General features: G+C 32.9%; 1 long non-coding RNA gene across 1 annotated transcript in view; it reads left to right on the top strand.

Moving 5' to 3' along the window:
- LOC141398560 (uncharacterized) overlaps positions 1-18,195 on the top strand; it is a 440,123-nt gene that overhangs the window by 387,245 nt on the left and 34,683 nt on the right. The gene's annotated exons all lie outside the window — the stretch shown is intronic.

Genomic DNA, 18,195 nt, shown 5'->3' with positions numbered 1-18,195 from the left:
AAATCTATAAATTGAATAAAACGTCTTTAATGGAAATAATAACTAGCAGAAGATCATATTGACAGGTCTGTTATACATATGTATGTTGCCTCACAAAACGTCTCCTAAAACTTAAAAAAAGAAACTTCACAGGATATATTGGAAAATGGTCATATATACCCTTAAAAAGGTTCACTATACTTTTAAAAAGGTCACATAGAAAACGGTTTAGAAAGTCGTTTAGACTCTTAAAAAGGTCATACATGGACAGAAGACCTTTAAAAACGTGTTCTTTCAATAGAAGACTTTTTCACCGGGTATTCAATGAACATATAACCATCAAAGGGGTTTTATAGACAGAAAAGAAACTAAACTCTAAAGACTTCAGTAACTGTAGACCTTTCGAATGGGAGGATTTTCAGCGATTCGTCATGACATTTTGAATGATTTCTTTAGGCGGAAACCGTTCAAAAAACCTTGTATAGCATTCAAGGTTTGTCTAGATCTCTTAAATAGGGAAAATATCGTATAGTCCCTTAAAATGCCTTTTATATACGGAAGACCTTTCAAACGCGCATCTATATCGTTAACACATTTTTTCGAAATTAGTTTTTTTGTTTTTATTATTTACTATTAATATTATTATAATTTTTTATTTATTGTATTATGGATATTTATGAAAATAGTCGTATTATGTACATTAATAACAAAACAAGTAAAAAAGTGTCAGTCGGCTTTGCAGACAGAGATATACCCTCAGCCTATTGAAACTTTTTTTTGGACATTTGAACTTGCTGACGAAAATATTGATTAGGATTAAAGTTTAAAAGTGTTGCAGAGGAGGTACTTAAAGGAATGGACCGACATAGTCTATTATGGAAGCGGATCTTATTTTGGGAGTCATATCTTTTCGATAGGTATCACGCCCATTGGGTCATCGTATAACTTATGAACCAGTATGCCAGGAAGCATGGACTTGTCCACGAAGAACATAATACAGCTGTAAGTAGGACAACAACCAACAGCATCGGTATACATTTCCACAGGATCTTCGAACAAACCTTAAACTGCACTTAGACACAAATGTTGAATTTTGTGGAGGAGGTACCCTAAGGTACCTCCATTTTAGAAATTAAAGTAAATTCGGACAAAATATTAGGATATCCAAAGGTGGACCAAATTTGGTCAAGCAATATCGTACATACCATTTAAGTGACATTTTTTAAATATTCGGGGGAAGTACCGGAAGTTGTGGACCGGTATTGCCTATCTTCGAACTGAAAGTATGACAAAATATTAGGAAGGCCAAAATTTGGACCAAATCGGTTAGCTCGAGAGTTATCGTGCTCTCCAGCCACTACATATGGCCAAATTTTTCGGTCGATCCGTTCGAGAGTTATCGTGCACACCATTATTTCGATGAGGCACATTTTGCCCGTATGAAAGTGTGTATGAGGAAAAATCAAAATTTTTTAGTTTTCCATAACAAAAAAATTTAAAAAAAAAATTTAAGCTACATGAAAAATTTTTTGTACATAGATTGGGAAAAATTCCCATTCTCAAGTTTGTTCGAGATACTAATTTTGGTTGTTGCGCGCAAAAGCTATGGCGTTTTCAATTCTGATAATAAGAAATAAATCTTAAAACAACGCTACTCATTATATTGCGAAACATTGTTAATTAAGGGTTTCCTACGTTCTATATTATTACTGAAGTCCCATGAAATTAGTGAAAAAGTTGTACATTTTTGCGGAAATTAAGAAAGAATTAAAAAAATTACTTGCTTGCAATTTGTTTTAGTAAAATTTAAGCTGTTTATGCATATTTTAAAAATATGTAATCTTAACATCGCGACGATTCAAATGGAAAAAAAAATTTAGAAATCTGTTTAGCTGTTTGCACATTTTAGCAAAAACAAAAATATATATATATTGAGGGTATTGAGGAAGTTATACAATTGTTGTAAGAGAAAATATTTTTCACATTTTTTTGGTGAGTTAGTTGAATAGAATGTAAGAAAATTAGGTCGGAGTAATTCTTCTAATTCAGTTAAATTTCACGCAAAAAATCACGTTTTTTATTCTAATCACTTCTCGAGTACACGCTAACATCTAGCGGAAGATATGTTGTTCCTTTGAATGGGGTATAATCTAAAAATAAAACTGTTTCATTTGAAATGCGTGTAAATCGCGAAATCCTCAAAATCGCTTGATGCGCATGCGGTATATCAATACGGCGAATTCTTCTCTTTTAATTTGTACACATTTGCCAGGATTTACTTTGGCCGCTAAGATGTAGCGTCGTCTGCAGTTTAGTGTGCAACAATCTGTATAACGCTTATAATTTGCACAAAGTGCATACACTTTTTATGCGCATCCGATTTCACTACCAACCGTGGAAAAATACATCGATTTAATCCTATTTCGATCAAATCCATCAAGAACCGTGGATGTAGCTTCACGCACTATTTTTGGGATAAATCGGATGCAGCTCCCATGCCACTCAATTTTTTTAAACCGCTGTTTTCGCAAAGCCGCCAATGATGTGTCAGTTTTTCCATTGACAAGGAAACGGTCCACAGAAAACGCGATTAAATCCGCGATATTTTCAAAAACATTTTTTTTCAGTTGCTGTTTTCGCCGTTCTAGTGGATGGATTTTCACGATCTATGATTTTTATAATCCGGACCGTCAAAAAACTAAAATATCTTGGGGTCCCAGCACAAAAAAAAGAAATACTCGAATGCGCGTTCCAGTTAAATTAAAAACACGAAAAACACCTAAAATGCGGCTTCAAAATGTCAGCATCCATAAAAGGTGGACGCTGTGAAAATTTTGAAAAGTGATACATTAGGAATGTAATATTCATTTTGTATTCTTCTACTTTTACTTTGATTATATGTCCGCCATTTGAACGGTTTAATCAGCAATCAAATAGTAACGTAAAAAACCTCGTTAGCTTCAACGGGTTTTTGCCTACTTTTAATTCATTTATGCGGTCATAACTTCCACGCAAATTAAATTTCTTTGCCAAATTTTTGAGCTTTGTTCAAAAACACTTTAATTGATCCAGCAATAGTATTATAATAGTGCAAACCTTGGCTTTATGGAAACTAAATTTTTTTTGACTTTCACTCATATACCCTCGTTAGCATAAATGCTGAGGGTATAAATATTCGATTGTATACAATATTGGACAAAATATTACGAAAGCCAAATTTTGGAGCGAATCGGTCGTTCGTGCGCACCAGCCAGACAGACAGATAAACAGACGGACGGACATTGCTAAATGGACTCCAAATTGTCTGAAACGGATTTCGTCCAAACAAACTTGGGCTCTTAAACCATTATTTCGATGAGGCACATTTTGCCCGTTTGAAAGAGTATATGGGAAATGTTGCCAATTATTTCATATTCCATTTCAAAAAAAATGTTAAATTTTTTCGCGCTACATCAAAGATTTTTGGTACATATGTTAAGAAACAAATTCCCAGTACGAATCCGCTCGCGAGCCAGTTTTTTTTTTTGATGCGGACAAAAGATATGGCGGTTTTATTTTCGTTTTAAAGAAAAAAATATTATAAAAACGCTAATTATTTTACCGCGAGCAATTGTTACTAAAGTGGCTTACTGGAAGTGGCTTGAGTTAGTAGGTTGCATAATATTTGTTAAATGTTACTCAGTAATCGCGAAATGTATAATAAATTGATAAATTATTGAATGAAAGTCAACTTTTTTCAAAATAAAGGTCCATTTATAGAGATGGACAGTGGGTAAATACCCAATGGGTAAATTCCCGGTAAATTGGGTAAATACCGGGTAAATACCCATTTGTGGGTATTTATTTGGGTATTTACTATATTGAATCGCTAATACAACATCTTAGACCCTATTTCTGGGTTTAGGTTATGAAATCGATTCAAAATGGATAGTTTTACAATACTTTAAACAAGTGGGTAAATACTTGGGTAAATACCCGAGTATTTACCCAAGTGTTGGGTAAAAACTCATTAACTGCCGAACCACTTGACGTAGGCTGACAAAACTTGGCATAAATCTTACTTATGTTAAGAGAATATCTAGCATTGAAAATGGGGTCTCTGGGTCCATGTTTTGATATAGCCCCCATATAACCGTACCTCCCGATTTAAGGTATTTTTTGTCTATTTGGCTCATTGTACAATCATAGTGGCTGAAATTTGGCACAGTGAGTTCTTAATATGTAGAAAATATCCTTGCAAAAATTTGTCAACATAGGTCCACGTTTTCTAATAGCCCCCATATAAGGGTACCCCGATTTGGAGTATTTACCCAAATGTTGGGTAAAAACTCTTTAACTCCCGAACCACTTGACGTAGGCTTACAAAACGTGGCATAAATCTTACTTATGTCAAAAGAACTTTTGGTACTGAACATGGGGTCTCTGGGTCAATGTTTTGATATAGCCCCCCATATATCCGTACCTCCCGATTTAAGGTATTTTTTGTCTATTTGGCTCATTGTACAATCATAGTGGCTGAAATTTGGCACAGTGGGTTCTCAATATGTAGAAAATATCCTTGCAAAAATTTGTCAACATAGGTCCACGTTTTCTAATAGCCCCCATATAAGGGTACCCCGATTTCGAGTATTTACCCAAAAGTGGGTAAAAACTCATTAACTGTCGAACCACTTGACGTTGGCTGACAAAATTTGGCTCAAAACTTTCTTATATTAATAGTATTAAAGGTATTGAAAATGGAGTCCCTGGGTCCACTTTTTGATATAGCCGTACCTCCCGATTTCAGAAACCCATATTGGGGCTACAAGAAAACGTGGACCTACGTCGACAATTTTTTGCAAGGATATTTTATACATATTGGGAACTCACTGTACCAAATTACAGTCAGGATGATCGTAAAATGTGGCTAATAGTTAAAAATACCTTACATCGGGAGGTACGGCTATATGGGGGCTATATCAAAACATGGACCCAGGGACTCCATTTTCAATACATTTATTACTATTGATATAAGAAAGTTTTGAGCCAAATTTTGTCAGCCAACGTCAAGTGGTTCGACAGTTAATGAGTTTTTACCCACATTTGGGTAAATACTCGAAATCGGGGTACCCTTATATGGGGGCTATTAGAAAACGTGGACCTATGTTGACAAATTTTTGCAAGGATATTTTCTACATATTGAGAACTCACTGTGCCAAATTTCAGCCAATATGATTGTACAATGAGGCTAATAATTAAAAAATACCTTAAATCGGGAGCTAGGGATATATGGGGGCTATATCAAAACAGTACCAGAAGTTCTTTTGACATAAGAAAGATTTGAGCCAAATTTTGTCAGCCTACGTCAAGTAGTTCGGCAGTTAATGAGTTTTTACCCAACACTTGGGTAAATACTCGGGTATTTACCCAAGTATTTACCCACTTGTTTAAAGTATTGTAAAACTATGCATTTTGAATCGATTTCATAACCTAAACCCAGAAATAGGGTCTACGATTTTGTATTAGCGATTCAATATAGTAAATACCCAAATAAATACCCACAAATGGGTATTTACCCGGTATTTACCCACCGTGTGGGTATTTACCGGGTAAATACCCGGTAAAAACCATCTCTAAAAACAACCAACAATACATAGTTTGTGATGAATGTACTTTTGATTGTTAAATGTTAAAAACTACACAATTCTCCAGTAAAGAGAAAACTCATTGAAAAAAATTAAATGACAGGGCATGATAGAAAAATCGGAATAGAGGGCGAGCTCAGGAAGGAAATGACTAAGAAACGAGTGAATGAATCAGAGAACAGAGACCAAGAACAAATTTTCCAAAGAAACAAACTTATCAAAACGATGAAGTGGGACAAAACTCTGATGAGAAAAAAAATAACACAACTTTCTTAGTTGAATGTTTTTGTTGCAGAAAGAGTTAATACAGAAGCAATGGCATGACCATAATAAAGGGGATGCCAAGAAGTTCTGTTGGAATATCGAATTGAGCGTTAAAATACATATGGTAGAAAAAACGTACGTCAGTTGCATTCTACTTTTTACATGATGATGCTGACAACGACAATAACTTTTGCCAAAAGAGAAATATACGTTATAAGGCAATCATTGAAAAGGATTTATTTCCTTCGCACTGACAGTAACAGTTATGGAAACAATCTTAACCTGGACGGCACTAATAGTTTATAGTCTGCTCTGATAGAGAGAAGATTTTGAAAATAAATATGGGAATAAATAAAAACAAAGCAATCGGAATGAACATATTGAAATGCACAACTACAGCATGTGACATGATAGATATTATTGTGTAGAACACTAAGAATAAGGAGAATGTCAAAAGACAAAGGGAATTAATTAATAGGTATCTATTTTATTTTAAGATTTAGAACAACATAAATTTAAAGATATGAAAACAAGAAACTTTAATGAAAAAAAATAATTTAAGGCTGAGACACATAAGACACTAAGCTTTGAGAATAAAGGACAGCCTTGGCCACGCACCACATTTAAATATGATTTTATTTCTACTTTTACTCCTTTACAGCCGAAGATTTATTTTAGTAAGTCAATAGTAGAGTTGCTAAAACCTAGTTTCTTTGAACTTCCTAGTCCATTATCTAGTTCAATGGACATCGGTCGTTTGAATAAAAAATTGCCTATGAGTAATTTCATACCTTTGTATGAAATCAGTCATACTCAAACGAACTATTGTACTGCATGTTACATACAAATGCACAAATTGATAATACCCCTTAAGCTACTTTGCTTCATCAAAAAAGTCATCCCAATGAGCAGTGGGAAAACAAATATGATCGTGAACTTTGTTTCGCAACTATTTCTTAAACTGGGAAAGAAAAGGCAATTCAAAACATATTGCACGATTCATCAGTCTTCGAATCTAAACAAAACCAAATGATAAACTTGCTGATCTCTACAATTTTATCGTAGTTTGCGTTCGATCACCACAAAAAATATTTTAACTGATATTTTTCCTCATAAACTACTGTTTTGTTTTGACACATTGTGTGCGCAATGTAAAAATAAAGTGGACTTCAATAAGAGCGCTGTTGAAAGATATTGTTTTTTAATTCGTTATAGGGAGGTTATTTTGTGTGGGAAATATAACTTGTGCTTAAAAAAACTTCTTTATAGGGAAGTATTCGTTATAGGGAAGTTCGTTATATAGAGGTTAAAATAGGTGAGCATGGACTGAAAAAACTGTGTTTTTAATATTTCTTCGTTATAGAGAAAAATTCGTTATTGGGAAGTTCGTTATAGAGAAGTTCGCGCCATACTTTTTGGGTCCCCTCGTAATAATACAACATAATGTTCGTCTCATTAGAAAATATAACGTCATCAAAGTACTTTAAAGGGCTTGAAATCTTCTCTGTAGAAAATTCGTTTCCGTATATTTTGCGGGGAGAGCAGTGGTTTTTCCATTCCCTTCGTGATAATGCTTTTCTGACTTTTTCACGTAACGCACATATTCCAAAATCGTTTTCAATTACAAAACCAAAATTTGATTCTGGTTTGTGGTCTATTATTTATTTCCTAAATTATTTAGTGACGAAAAGTTATAGACTCTACATTTCTATATACCAAGAACGCCATAATAATTCTTAATTGCAAACAGAACAACTCAATTAAAAACACAATTTTTAGAACATCTTTTTCTAACAAAAACTGTATGGGGTTAGTTTTTGACGAAATCGACATCCTCAGATGTAAAAGAAAATCTTGCAATTTTTCTCAAAAATCGACTTCGAAAAATGTTGAGTATTTTGGTTTGAGTCTGTTGACAGCACTCAACATGAGTAATCCTTTGTCTATACACTTCATTTGTCTATGCCCATACCATAACTTACAGTTCTCCGAACTTTACAGTAGGTATTGCATTTTTATTTTCCAGGGCTGTGAGAGGGTTGCGCCATATTTTTTGGGTTCCGTCGTAATAGTGCAACATCATTTTCATCTCATCAGAAAATATAACGTCATCAAAGTACTTTAACGGGCTTGAAATCTTCTTAGTAGCAAATCTGATTCGTTCCTTTATATTTTGCGGGGAGAGAACTTTTTCCTACTAACATTATTTATTGAAAGAATTTTTGTTTTAATTTTAAATTGAAAATCAAAATTTTTACAAATGCATCGTTTGTAATCATTTTTTCTAACTGGACTTTAACGAATGAAAATCTGTTGTGCGACACCTGTTATGTGAAAACAAAATCAGGATCGGTTTGTCTTTGTCTTTCTATTATTTAGTGGTTTACGATAAAATAAGTGCGCCTAGAAGTAAACTACAAAATTAGAAATTATGTCATGAAGTTATAGCATTGTTAATTTGACACATGTCTTGCAGAGGGCCAATTAAGTGAATAAGTACGTAATAATAATGAAAAATAAGGATTTTTGTTGTTGTTATTTTTGTGGTTCCAGGACGAATTTTCTAAAACCCGGCCTTATCTCGCACATTTGCATCAACAGTGACCCACTGGTAAAATTTCAAGCTCCTCAAGAAATCTACATCCTCAGATAAATGTATAAATGAAAATATTGCATTTTTTTAAATCGCCTTCGAAAAACGTTGAGTATTTTTGTTTGGGTCGGTTAACAGCATATAACATGGTGCGGTGCTCTTGAACCAACATTAAATGAAAGGAGCTTACACCTGGGAATAAAAAAAAATCGCCTGAGCGCTTTTTAAATAAATCACGGTCAAAGTTCACATTTTTTGGGGGTTTTTAGGTTTTCACGCCCTATCAAAATGGAATAAAATGTTGTAGCAGTGAAAATTCTCTACAAAATTGTCCTTTATGATATTTTTGTAGGTTTTACCATTTTTAAGATATAGATGTTCAGATTAGGACAATTCACTGACTGTATCGTCTCCATATGAAACAATGTCAGGACTGCAATTTCCCTACTTTAACTTATATATCGCAAAAATGGTACAACCCAGGAAAAAATTACGAAATTTTCACAGCTATAAGTCCCATTTCGACAATACATGCCGTTTTCAAGCAAACTCGCGAAAACCTAACAAAAAACCTAAAACTGTGACCTGAACTTCTATATCTCAAAAATGGTAAAACCTAGGAACAAATCGAATGAGTAATCCTTTGTCTATACGATTCATTTGTTAACATCGATTTCGTTTTCAGAACAACTCAATTAAAAATACAATTTAAAAACATTTTGTTCTAACAAAAACTGTATGGGGTTAGTTTTTGACGAAATCTACATACTCAGATGAAAAAAAAACCTTGCAATTTTTCTCAAAAATCGACTTCGAAAAATGTTGAGTATTTTGGTTTGTCTATACACTTCATTTGTCTATGCCCATACCATAACTTACAGTTCTCCGAACTTTACAGTATGTATTGCATTTTTATTTTCCAGGGCTGTGAGAGGGTTGCGCCATATTTTTTGGGTTCCGTCGTAATAGTGCAACATAATTTTCATCTCATCAGAAAATATAACGTCATCAAAGTACTTTAACGGGCTTGAAATCTTCTTAGTAGCAAATCTGATTCGTTGCTTTATATTTTGCGGGGAAAGAACTTTTTCCTAACCCTTCGTGATGAATAGTTGTTATGTAATACTTTTCTGCCTTTTTCATTTAACACACATACTCCAAAATCGTTTTCAATTACAGAACCAATCTTTTGTCTCTGGTTTGGGGACTATTATTGATCTCATTAATTATTTAGCAATTTCTTCAAATTACAGATTTTGAAATTGAAAATTGAATAGTTATGACTGTACATCTCCATATACGATAAAATTCTTAATTGCAAATAAATCGTTGTAATATGCACAATTTTATTGCACTTTCATTGATTAGCAAACATTTAGTTATTACCAAAAAGTCAGGTCCATACAGTTTTTAGTAGTTGTTATTTCTGGCCGATTTCTGAATTTATTCCCCTAATGTTGTCTTCAACATCAACTTATTTGTTCAACAAACCCAACATTATTTATTGAAAGAATTTTTGTTTTAATTTTAAATTGAAAATCAAAATTATTACAAATGCATCGTTTGTAATCATTTTTTCTAACTGGACTTTAACGAATGAAAATCTTTTGTGCGACACCTGTTATATGAAAACAAAATCAGGATCAGTTTGTCTTTGTCTTTCTATTATTTAGTGGTTTACGATAAAATAAACGATAAAGTAAACTACAAAATTTGAAGTTATGTCAAGAAGTTATAGCATTGTTAATTTGACACATGTCTTGCAGAGGGCCAACTAAGTGAATAAGTACATAATAGTAATGAAAAATAAGGATTTTTGTTGTTGTTATTTTTTGTGGTTCCAGGACGAATTTTCTAAAACCCGGCCTTATCTCGCACATTTGCATCAACAGTGACCCACTGGTAAAATTTCAAGCTCCTAGCTTTAGCCGTTTTGGCTGGGGGTTGATGATGAGTCAGTCAGTCAGTACCTTATCACTAAGCTCATTTATATATTTAGATACAGTATCGGCCAAAACTAAAGCACCCCCTCAGTAAATTTTTTTGAAATGATAATTTTTTTATGGAAACTAAATTATAAATTTATATTTTATTTTTCTTGTTATTTATTTATATCTTTATAATTGGAAAATACAAAAATAAGGAGTTCAGAATTTAATAAACAAAAGTTCAAATTCAAAAAATATTTTAGGTCGCAAATATAAGCGGACAAAACTAAAGCACCCCCCAATTTGAGGTACAACAAAAACTATTGAAATCAATATTTCGTTGCGTATCCTCTATTCTGAATGACACAATCACATCTTTTTGGTATAGAAGATATTAAATTATTAATTACTGCAGGCGAAATATTTGATTTTCGGAAAATTTAGCTTAAATCCTCAAAATACTGAAAATCGGAAGGTACCGTTATATGGAGGCTATACCCAAACGTGGACCCAGGTCCACGATTTTTGGTGGATATGTTTTGTGACCACTAAGAACCCTTAGTACCAAATTACAGCTAATTTAGTAGGAAAATGTGGCTTAAATATCCGAAATACGGAAGATCGGAAGGTACCGCTATAAGGGGGCTATACCAAAACATTAGCCGATATTGTTCATATTCATCCAAAAATGATGCTACAGCATCCACTAGTCAAATACAATACGCCAACGTTTAAAAATTAGCAAAAGAACGAATTGCAGAAGAATGATAGACGCCGGTTTATTCAGTCGACGACCAGCAAAAAAAAATCTTTCATATCGACTAAAAATAAAGTAGCCAGACTGGCATTCGCCAAGACCCATTTGAACTGTTTTCCGATGAATCTATGTTTAATTTAAAGTATTCAGATGGTAAACGGCTTGGACCAAATGGGCAACCGTTAAATCCTAAATATTGCAAAGACGCTGTAAAACATGGAGGCCGAAGGTTTTTTGGTGGTCGTCGACTGAATAAGCCGGCGTCTACCGTTCTTTTGCAATTCGTTCCTTTGCTAATTTTTAAACCTAAGGGATTTAGTATTTGACCAGAGAATGCTGTAGCATCATTTTTGGATGAATATGAACAATATCGGCTAATGTTTTGGTATAGCCCCTTATAGCGGTACCTTCCGATCTTCGGTATTTCGGATATTTAAGCCACATTTTCCTACTAAATTAGCTGTAATTTGGTACTTAGTGTTCTTAGTGGTCACAAAACATATCCACCAAAAATCGAGGACCTGGGTTCACGTTTGGGTGTAGCCCCCATATAACGGTAACTTCCGATTTTCAGTATTTTGAGGATTTAACCCTCCGTCATGCACATGTATCTGGCCAGATATTTTACGAATTCAACTGCGATTTAAATATATTTCTGATTTAGCTAGGGGCTTGAGTCTCTAGGTACCCTCTACAAATATTGTAAGGTATCGTTTTATGAAAAAAAAACACTTTAAAAAACAACAACAATCTAAATTTATGTAGATTTTTTCATCTATACATCGTATACGTAGCGCATGTATCTGACCAGATACACACACATTTTGTTCCAATCCGGTATGCCTACAACATTCGAAATCAGATTATACATGTTTTAGTTGCTTACCTGAAGCTTTGTGAGACTTTTTTAATTAAGAATTAATTAAAACTTACTTTATAACTACTAAATTTAATTGAAATGAACTTTATACCAATTCTTGTTATTTTTTTGACATTACGAGTAAACACAAAAATACAATTTTTCTTGTTTTATTTCTCATATTTTTTACACGGGTTAAGCATGTACTAAGAACAAAAAAAGTGAAAATATATATATGCCTGGCGTGATAACAATACAAGAATATAATATTATCACTAAAATAGCATATTTTTCGTATAAATGTACTGAAATACATACTGTATCTGGCCAGATACATGCGCTACGTACGTGACTATCGGAACATGTGCATGACGGAGGGTTAAGCTAAATTTTCGGAAAATCAATTATTTCGCCTGCAATAATTAATAATTTAGTATCCTTTATGCATAAAAGATGTGATTGTGTCATCCAGAATAGAGGATAAGCAACGACATATTGATTTCAATAGTTTTTGCTGTACCTCAAATGGGGGGTGCTTTAGTTTTGTCCGCTTATATTTGCGACCTAAAATGTTTTTTGAATTTTAACTTTTGTTTATTAAATTCTGATCTCCTTATTTTTGTATTTTTCAATTATAAAGATATAAATAAATAAAAATAAAAATAAAAAATAAATTTATAATTTAGTTTTCATAAAAAAATTATCATTTCAAAAAAATTTACTGAGGGGGTGCTTTAGTTTTGGCCGATACTGTATATAAAATAAAAAGTTTTGAAAATAATTTCGACAAAATTTAGGTTAACTTACCCGCCTTTCACAAATTATATATAGTATAATTTGTATGACTGTAATTCTTTAAGGTGGAGTGCTTTAGAAGGGATCCCATAATGTCGACCATTAAAATTAATTTACGTGGAACCTGTCAATGTAGAAAAATGGGTTGAAGCCAAGAAGTTTTTTATGTTCCCTTCCCTGACTTAACCTTACGTTTCATAGACCTATGACCAAAGAAAGACTCAAAGAATAATCCATGGGCAACATGTTACGAGTGTATGATTTTTCGATATATCAACTGCATCCACCTAAAATTGATGCTGACATTTTGAAGCCGGAATTTCGTTTTTTTTTTTAATTTTTTTTAATAATCCGGACGCGCAACAAGATAATATTCAAAACTCATAATAGGATTATATAGCTCGTGATTTTACGTCGTTTAATATATGTCTCATGAGTGTGCTCATTCCAGCTTCCTAGTAATTGGAGTCTAAAGGTCAAAATTTGATGCGTAAACTTTCTTAAAAAACCTTTGAACCCCGCGTGAATTTAGTTTTTTTTTTACGCGACGGATCTAATGAGCCCTTCTCCGATTGAATCCATTCACTAAAACCGCGGATATAGATACCTTGGAAATAGAAAAATCAGCAAAAATATATTTTGACAAATCCGCGTACTTAACCGAGATTTTCTTTAATATTTTTGTACATAAATGGACTCCTTTATACACGACTAGCTGAACCCGGTGCGCTTCGCTACCCCTTTAGATTGATATGCATTTGAAATTTTACGGATTTTTTGAAATCAGAAAGAAATCAAATTCAAAAATTGAAAGTAAAGTATTTATTGTAATGCTTTAGGATATACAATGTTTTTTGTTTTTTCTTCAGGAGCGTAAACAAACAAATCGGCCGGTCTACCAACACGTGAACATGGAACGTAGAGCTGACCATAAGAAAAGCAAGAACATGCTAAATTTAGGCCGCATACACGAAGAGTCTGTCCTTGGGATTTATTTATAGTCATTGCAAATGCCAAACGTACAGGAAAATGCAATCTTTTAAAATTGAAGGGCGTTTCTGTTGCTATTAGCAACAGCAGTACATCTGAACCTATATACTTTCCAGTAATAATCATTGCCTCAATTAAATAGTTATGTAGTTTTTTTACTGTTAACCTTGTACCATTGCAAAGGCGAGTTGGGTCTATGTGTCTTAATAAAATAATAGGAATACCAACTTTTAGCACTAAATTATGTGGTGGAAAGCCTGGAAGATCCAACGAATTTAGGAATTCAACTGGATAGGTAACCGCGTGGTCTTCAGTTGCCACAGTATCAATGGATTTGTACGTTCGTGCATTTCCTGAAATTCTATTGACTAAAATTCTTTCAATATAATTTACCAATTTGTTTTGTAGACCAATTTCCGCCACATATTCCAAATTTCATTGAAAGTGGGCTTACATAGCGTGTTTGGTGCATCAAATACATGAAATCGGCCGAAAATATATATGGGAGCTATATCCAAATCGGAACCGATTTCAACATAATTTGACAATTCTTTTTGTAGATCAATTTCCGCCACATATTTCAAATTTCATTGAAATTGGACATACATAAAGTGTTTATTGCATAAAATACATGAAATCGGCCAAAAATATATATTGGAGCTATATCCAAATCTGAACCGATTTCAATATATTTTTGCATACTCATTTCTACAACAAATTTAGTCACACATTCCAAATTTCATTGAAATTGGACATTAGGGTTATGACTTTTTTACAACCTCATATCCCTGTATCATAGCGTGATGAGTTTTGCAATAAGATTACATAAAATTTTAATTATAAGGTGATTCGAAGAAAAAACCTCACGCACAAAATGATTTTAAAATTTGTATTTATCAAAATTATGGACAATTTTTGAAGTCACTGTAAGCAGATATACATTTGAAAATAAACTTTAGAGCCACATGAGATAATAAAACTGGCATCACATTTATTTCTCACTAATTTTCTTCAATTCTGAGAATCGTAAAAATTTTGTAAACGCTTTTATTCAAACATATAATTTTTTAACAAAAAACAAAAAATTTAAAATTTTTTCATAGTGGTTTGTGCATGACCTTTTTCAATATTTGAATGGAATAAACGTTATTATAGTTATTAGTAAGCTTATATTTATTCATTCGTGCAACAAAAAATAATTTTTGAAAAAAAAAATTTTTTTTTGTTTCGTGCATTTTTGTAAAAAATTATTTTTTTAAAATCGATTTGTGCGTGAACTTTTTTTATATTTCATTGGAATAAACGATAGTGTAGTGATTAATAGGCAAAAGTTCATTCATTCCTGCTACAGGAAATCATTTTTGAGAAAAAATGTCAAAAAGTCATAACCCTATTGGACATACATAGTGGGTTGGGTGCATCAAATACATGAAATCGGCCGAAAATATATGTATATGGGAGCTATATCCCAATCTGAACCGATTTCAAAATAGTTTGGAACATTTATTTCTGCAATAAATTCCGTCACACATTCCAAATTGCATTGGAATTCGGCATACAAAACGTGTTTTATGCATCAAATGCATTAAATCGGCCGAAAATATTTATCTAAATCTAAGCCGATTTCAAATTACTTTGTCAAATTTATTTTTAGACACACATCGCATTCCAAATTTGAAGACTGTATCGATAATCGTTCGTTAAATATCAGCATACAAAGTCTACATTTTTGGAGGTACCTTTCGATCCTGAGGCTATATCTCCAGATCGGGGCGGAATTTTTAAGAATTATATAGCCTGTGACACTTTCAGGCCATGTGGTAATATACTCTGAAAGTTTCAGGAAGATCGGTTTTTGAGTCCATAAACTTCAAACAAAGAAACGTACAAACATTTTCCCCTTTTATAGATATAGATACCGCAAAAATTTGATTGAAATAAATATGGGAGCTATAGCCAAATCAACACCGATTTCAATACTTATTTCTACACCAAATTTAGTTACACATTGGACATACATAGCGTCTATGGGGCATCAAATACATGAAATCGGAAGAAAATATATATAGGAGCTATATCCAAATCTGAACCGATTTCAATATAATTTGGCATACTCATTTCTACAACAAATTTAGTCACACATTCCAAATTTCATTGAAATTGGATATACATAGTGGGTTGGGTGCATCAAATACATGAAATCGGAAGAAAATATATATAGGAGCTATATCCAAATCTGAACCGATTTCAATATAATTTGGCATACTCATTTCTACAACAAATTTAGTCACACATTCCAAATTTCATTGAAATTGTACATACATAGTGGGTTGGGTGTATCAAATACATGAAATCGGCCGAAAATATATAAAGGAGCTATATCTAATTCTGAACCCATTTCAACATATTTTGGCATACTCATTTCTACAACAAATTTAGTCACACATTCCAAATTTCATTGAAATTGGACATACATAGTGGGTTGGGTGCATCATTGGACATACATAGTGGTTGGGAAATCGGCCGAAAACATATATAGGAGCTATATCCAAATCTGAACCGATTTCAATATAATTTGCCATACTCATTTCTACAACAAATATAGTAACACATTCCAAATTTCATTGAAATTGGACATACATAGTGGGATGGGTGCATCAAATACATAAAATCGGCCGAAAATATATATAGGAGCTATCTCCAAATCTGAACCGATTTCAATATAATTTTGCATACTCATTTCTAAAACAAATTTAGTCACACATTCCAAATTTCATTGAAATTGGACATACATAGTGGGTTTGGTGCATCAAATACGTGAAATCGACCGAAAATATATATAGGAGCTATATCCAAATCTGAACCGATTTCAATATAATTTGGCATACTCATTTCTACAACAAATTTAGTCACACATTCCAAATTTCATTGAAATTGGACATACATATTGGGTTGGGTGCATTAAACACATGAAATCGGCCGAAAATATATATAGGAGCTATATCCAAATCTGAACCCATTTCAACATAATTTGGCATACTCATTTCTACAACAAATTTAGTCACACATTCCAAATTTCATTGAAATTGGACATACATAGTGGGTTGGGTGCATCAAATACATGAAATCGGCGAGAAAATATATATAGGAGCTATATCCAAATCTGGACCGATTTCGATATATTTTGGCACATTTATTTTTAGGCTAAAATCCATCACACATTTCAAATTTGGAGTCTGTATCTGTAACCGTTCTATAGATATTTGCATACAAAGTTTAAATTTGTTGGAGGTACCTCCGATTCTGATGCTATATCTCCGGATCAGAGCGGAATTTCGAAACTTTTTATAGCCTATGTTACTTTCAGGCGATGTAGTAATATACCCTGAAAATTTCAGCAAGATCGGTTCAGCGGTTTTTGAGTCTATAAATTTCAAACAAACAAACAAACAAACAAACAAACAAACATACAAACATTTTTCTATTTTATATATATAGATTATTATATATGCGAAAACGCGTGTCATAAATTACAGAGATACGCGAGTAATGTGTTTGTTTTATTCAAAATAGAATGTAGAGGCACATTCTATTTTGAATTCTTGAAGAATCTTTTTGCAATAGGTGTACATTGACGTATTTTTGATGGGCGCTAATGAAACCGTATGCGCATCGAACTCGTATGCATATTGCGCGACTTATACCCACTTTAAGGTTTCTTGCATAGTGTGATGCAACTGACGGTACACTTTGGCTGTTGAGTGAAACATCGAAATATGCATAGATATTGAAAGAGATTGATTCACTGTATGCTAAATCGGATGTACATCAAATGATTTTAATTAATTCGCGAATCACAGGCTTTTAATTTTTTTGATATTCCGCAAAGAAGAAATTTTAAAATATTTTTTCTTTATAAGAGAATAAAAACCGCTATAACTTTTGCGCGTCGGCCAATATTGTGAACGCGAACTGATTTTAAACCAGAACTTTTTCCTTAACCTCTATAACAAAAAAATCGTAGATGTGCTCGCAAAAAATTTTTTTAATTTTTTTCAAATGGAATTGTAGCGGAAATTTACTTTTTACCATATAAGATAATAAGTTTTGAAAATAATTTCGACAAAATTGAGGTTAACATGCCCGCCTTTCACAAAAAATATAGAAATTCATACTCCCGTAAATCGACATCACTTATAATATTACGGTTATAGCTAAAATATTCGAGCAATACCCACAATACATATATGGGCAAAAATTTGTAAAATTGAGTTTTCCTTTAAAAAAACTAAAAAAAAAAAAATGTTGATGCTACATCAATGATTTTTGGTACATAGATAAAGAAAAAAAATCGTCATTCCAAATATATTTTCGTTGCGCGCAAAAGATATGACCGTTTTAATTTA

The sequence above is a fragment of the Musca autumnalis genome, unplaced genomic scaffold (assembly GCF_047663935.1).
Source record: "Musca autumnalis isolate F117 unplaced genomic scaffold, ASM4766393v1 scaffold_3, whole genome shotgun sequence".
Taxonomy (NCBI): domain Eukaryota; kingdom Metazoa; phylum Arthropoda; class Insecta; order Diptera; family Muscidae; genus Musca; species Musca autumnalis.
The sequence above is the reverse complement of the archived record's forward strand: the minus strand, read 5'-3'. Positions and strand labels throughout refer to the sequence as shown.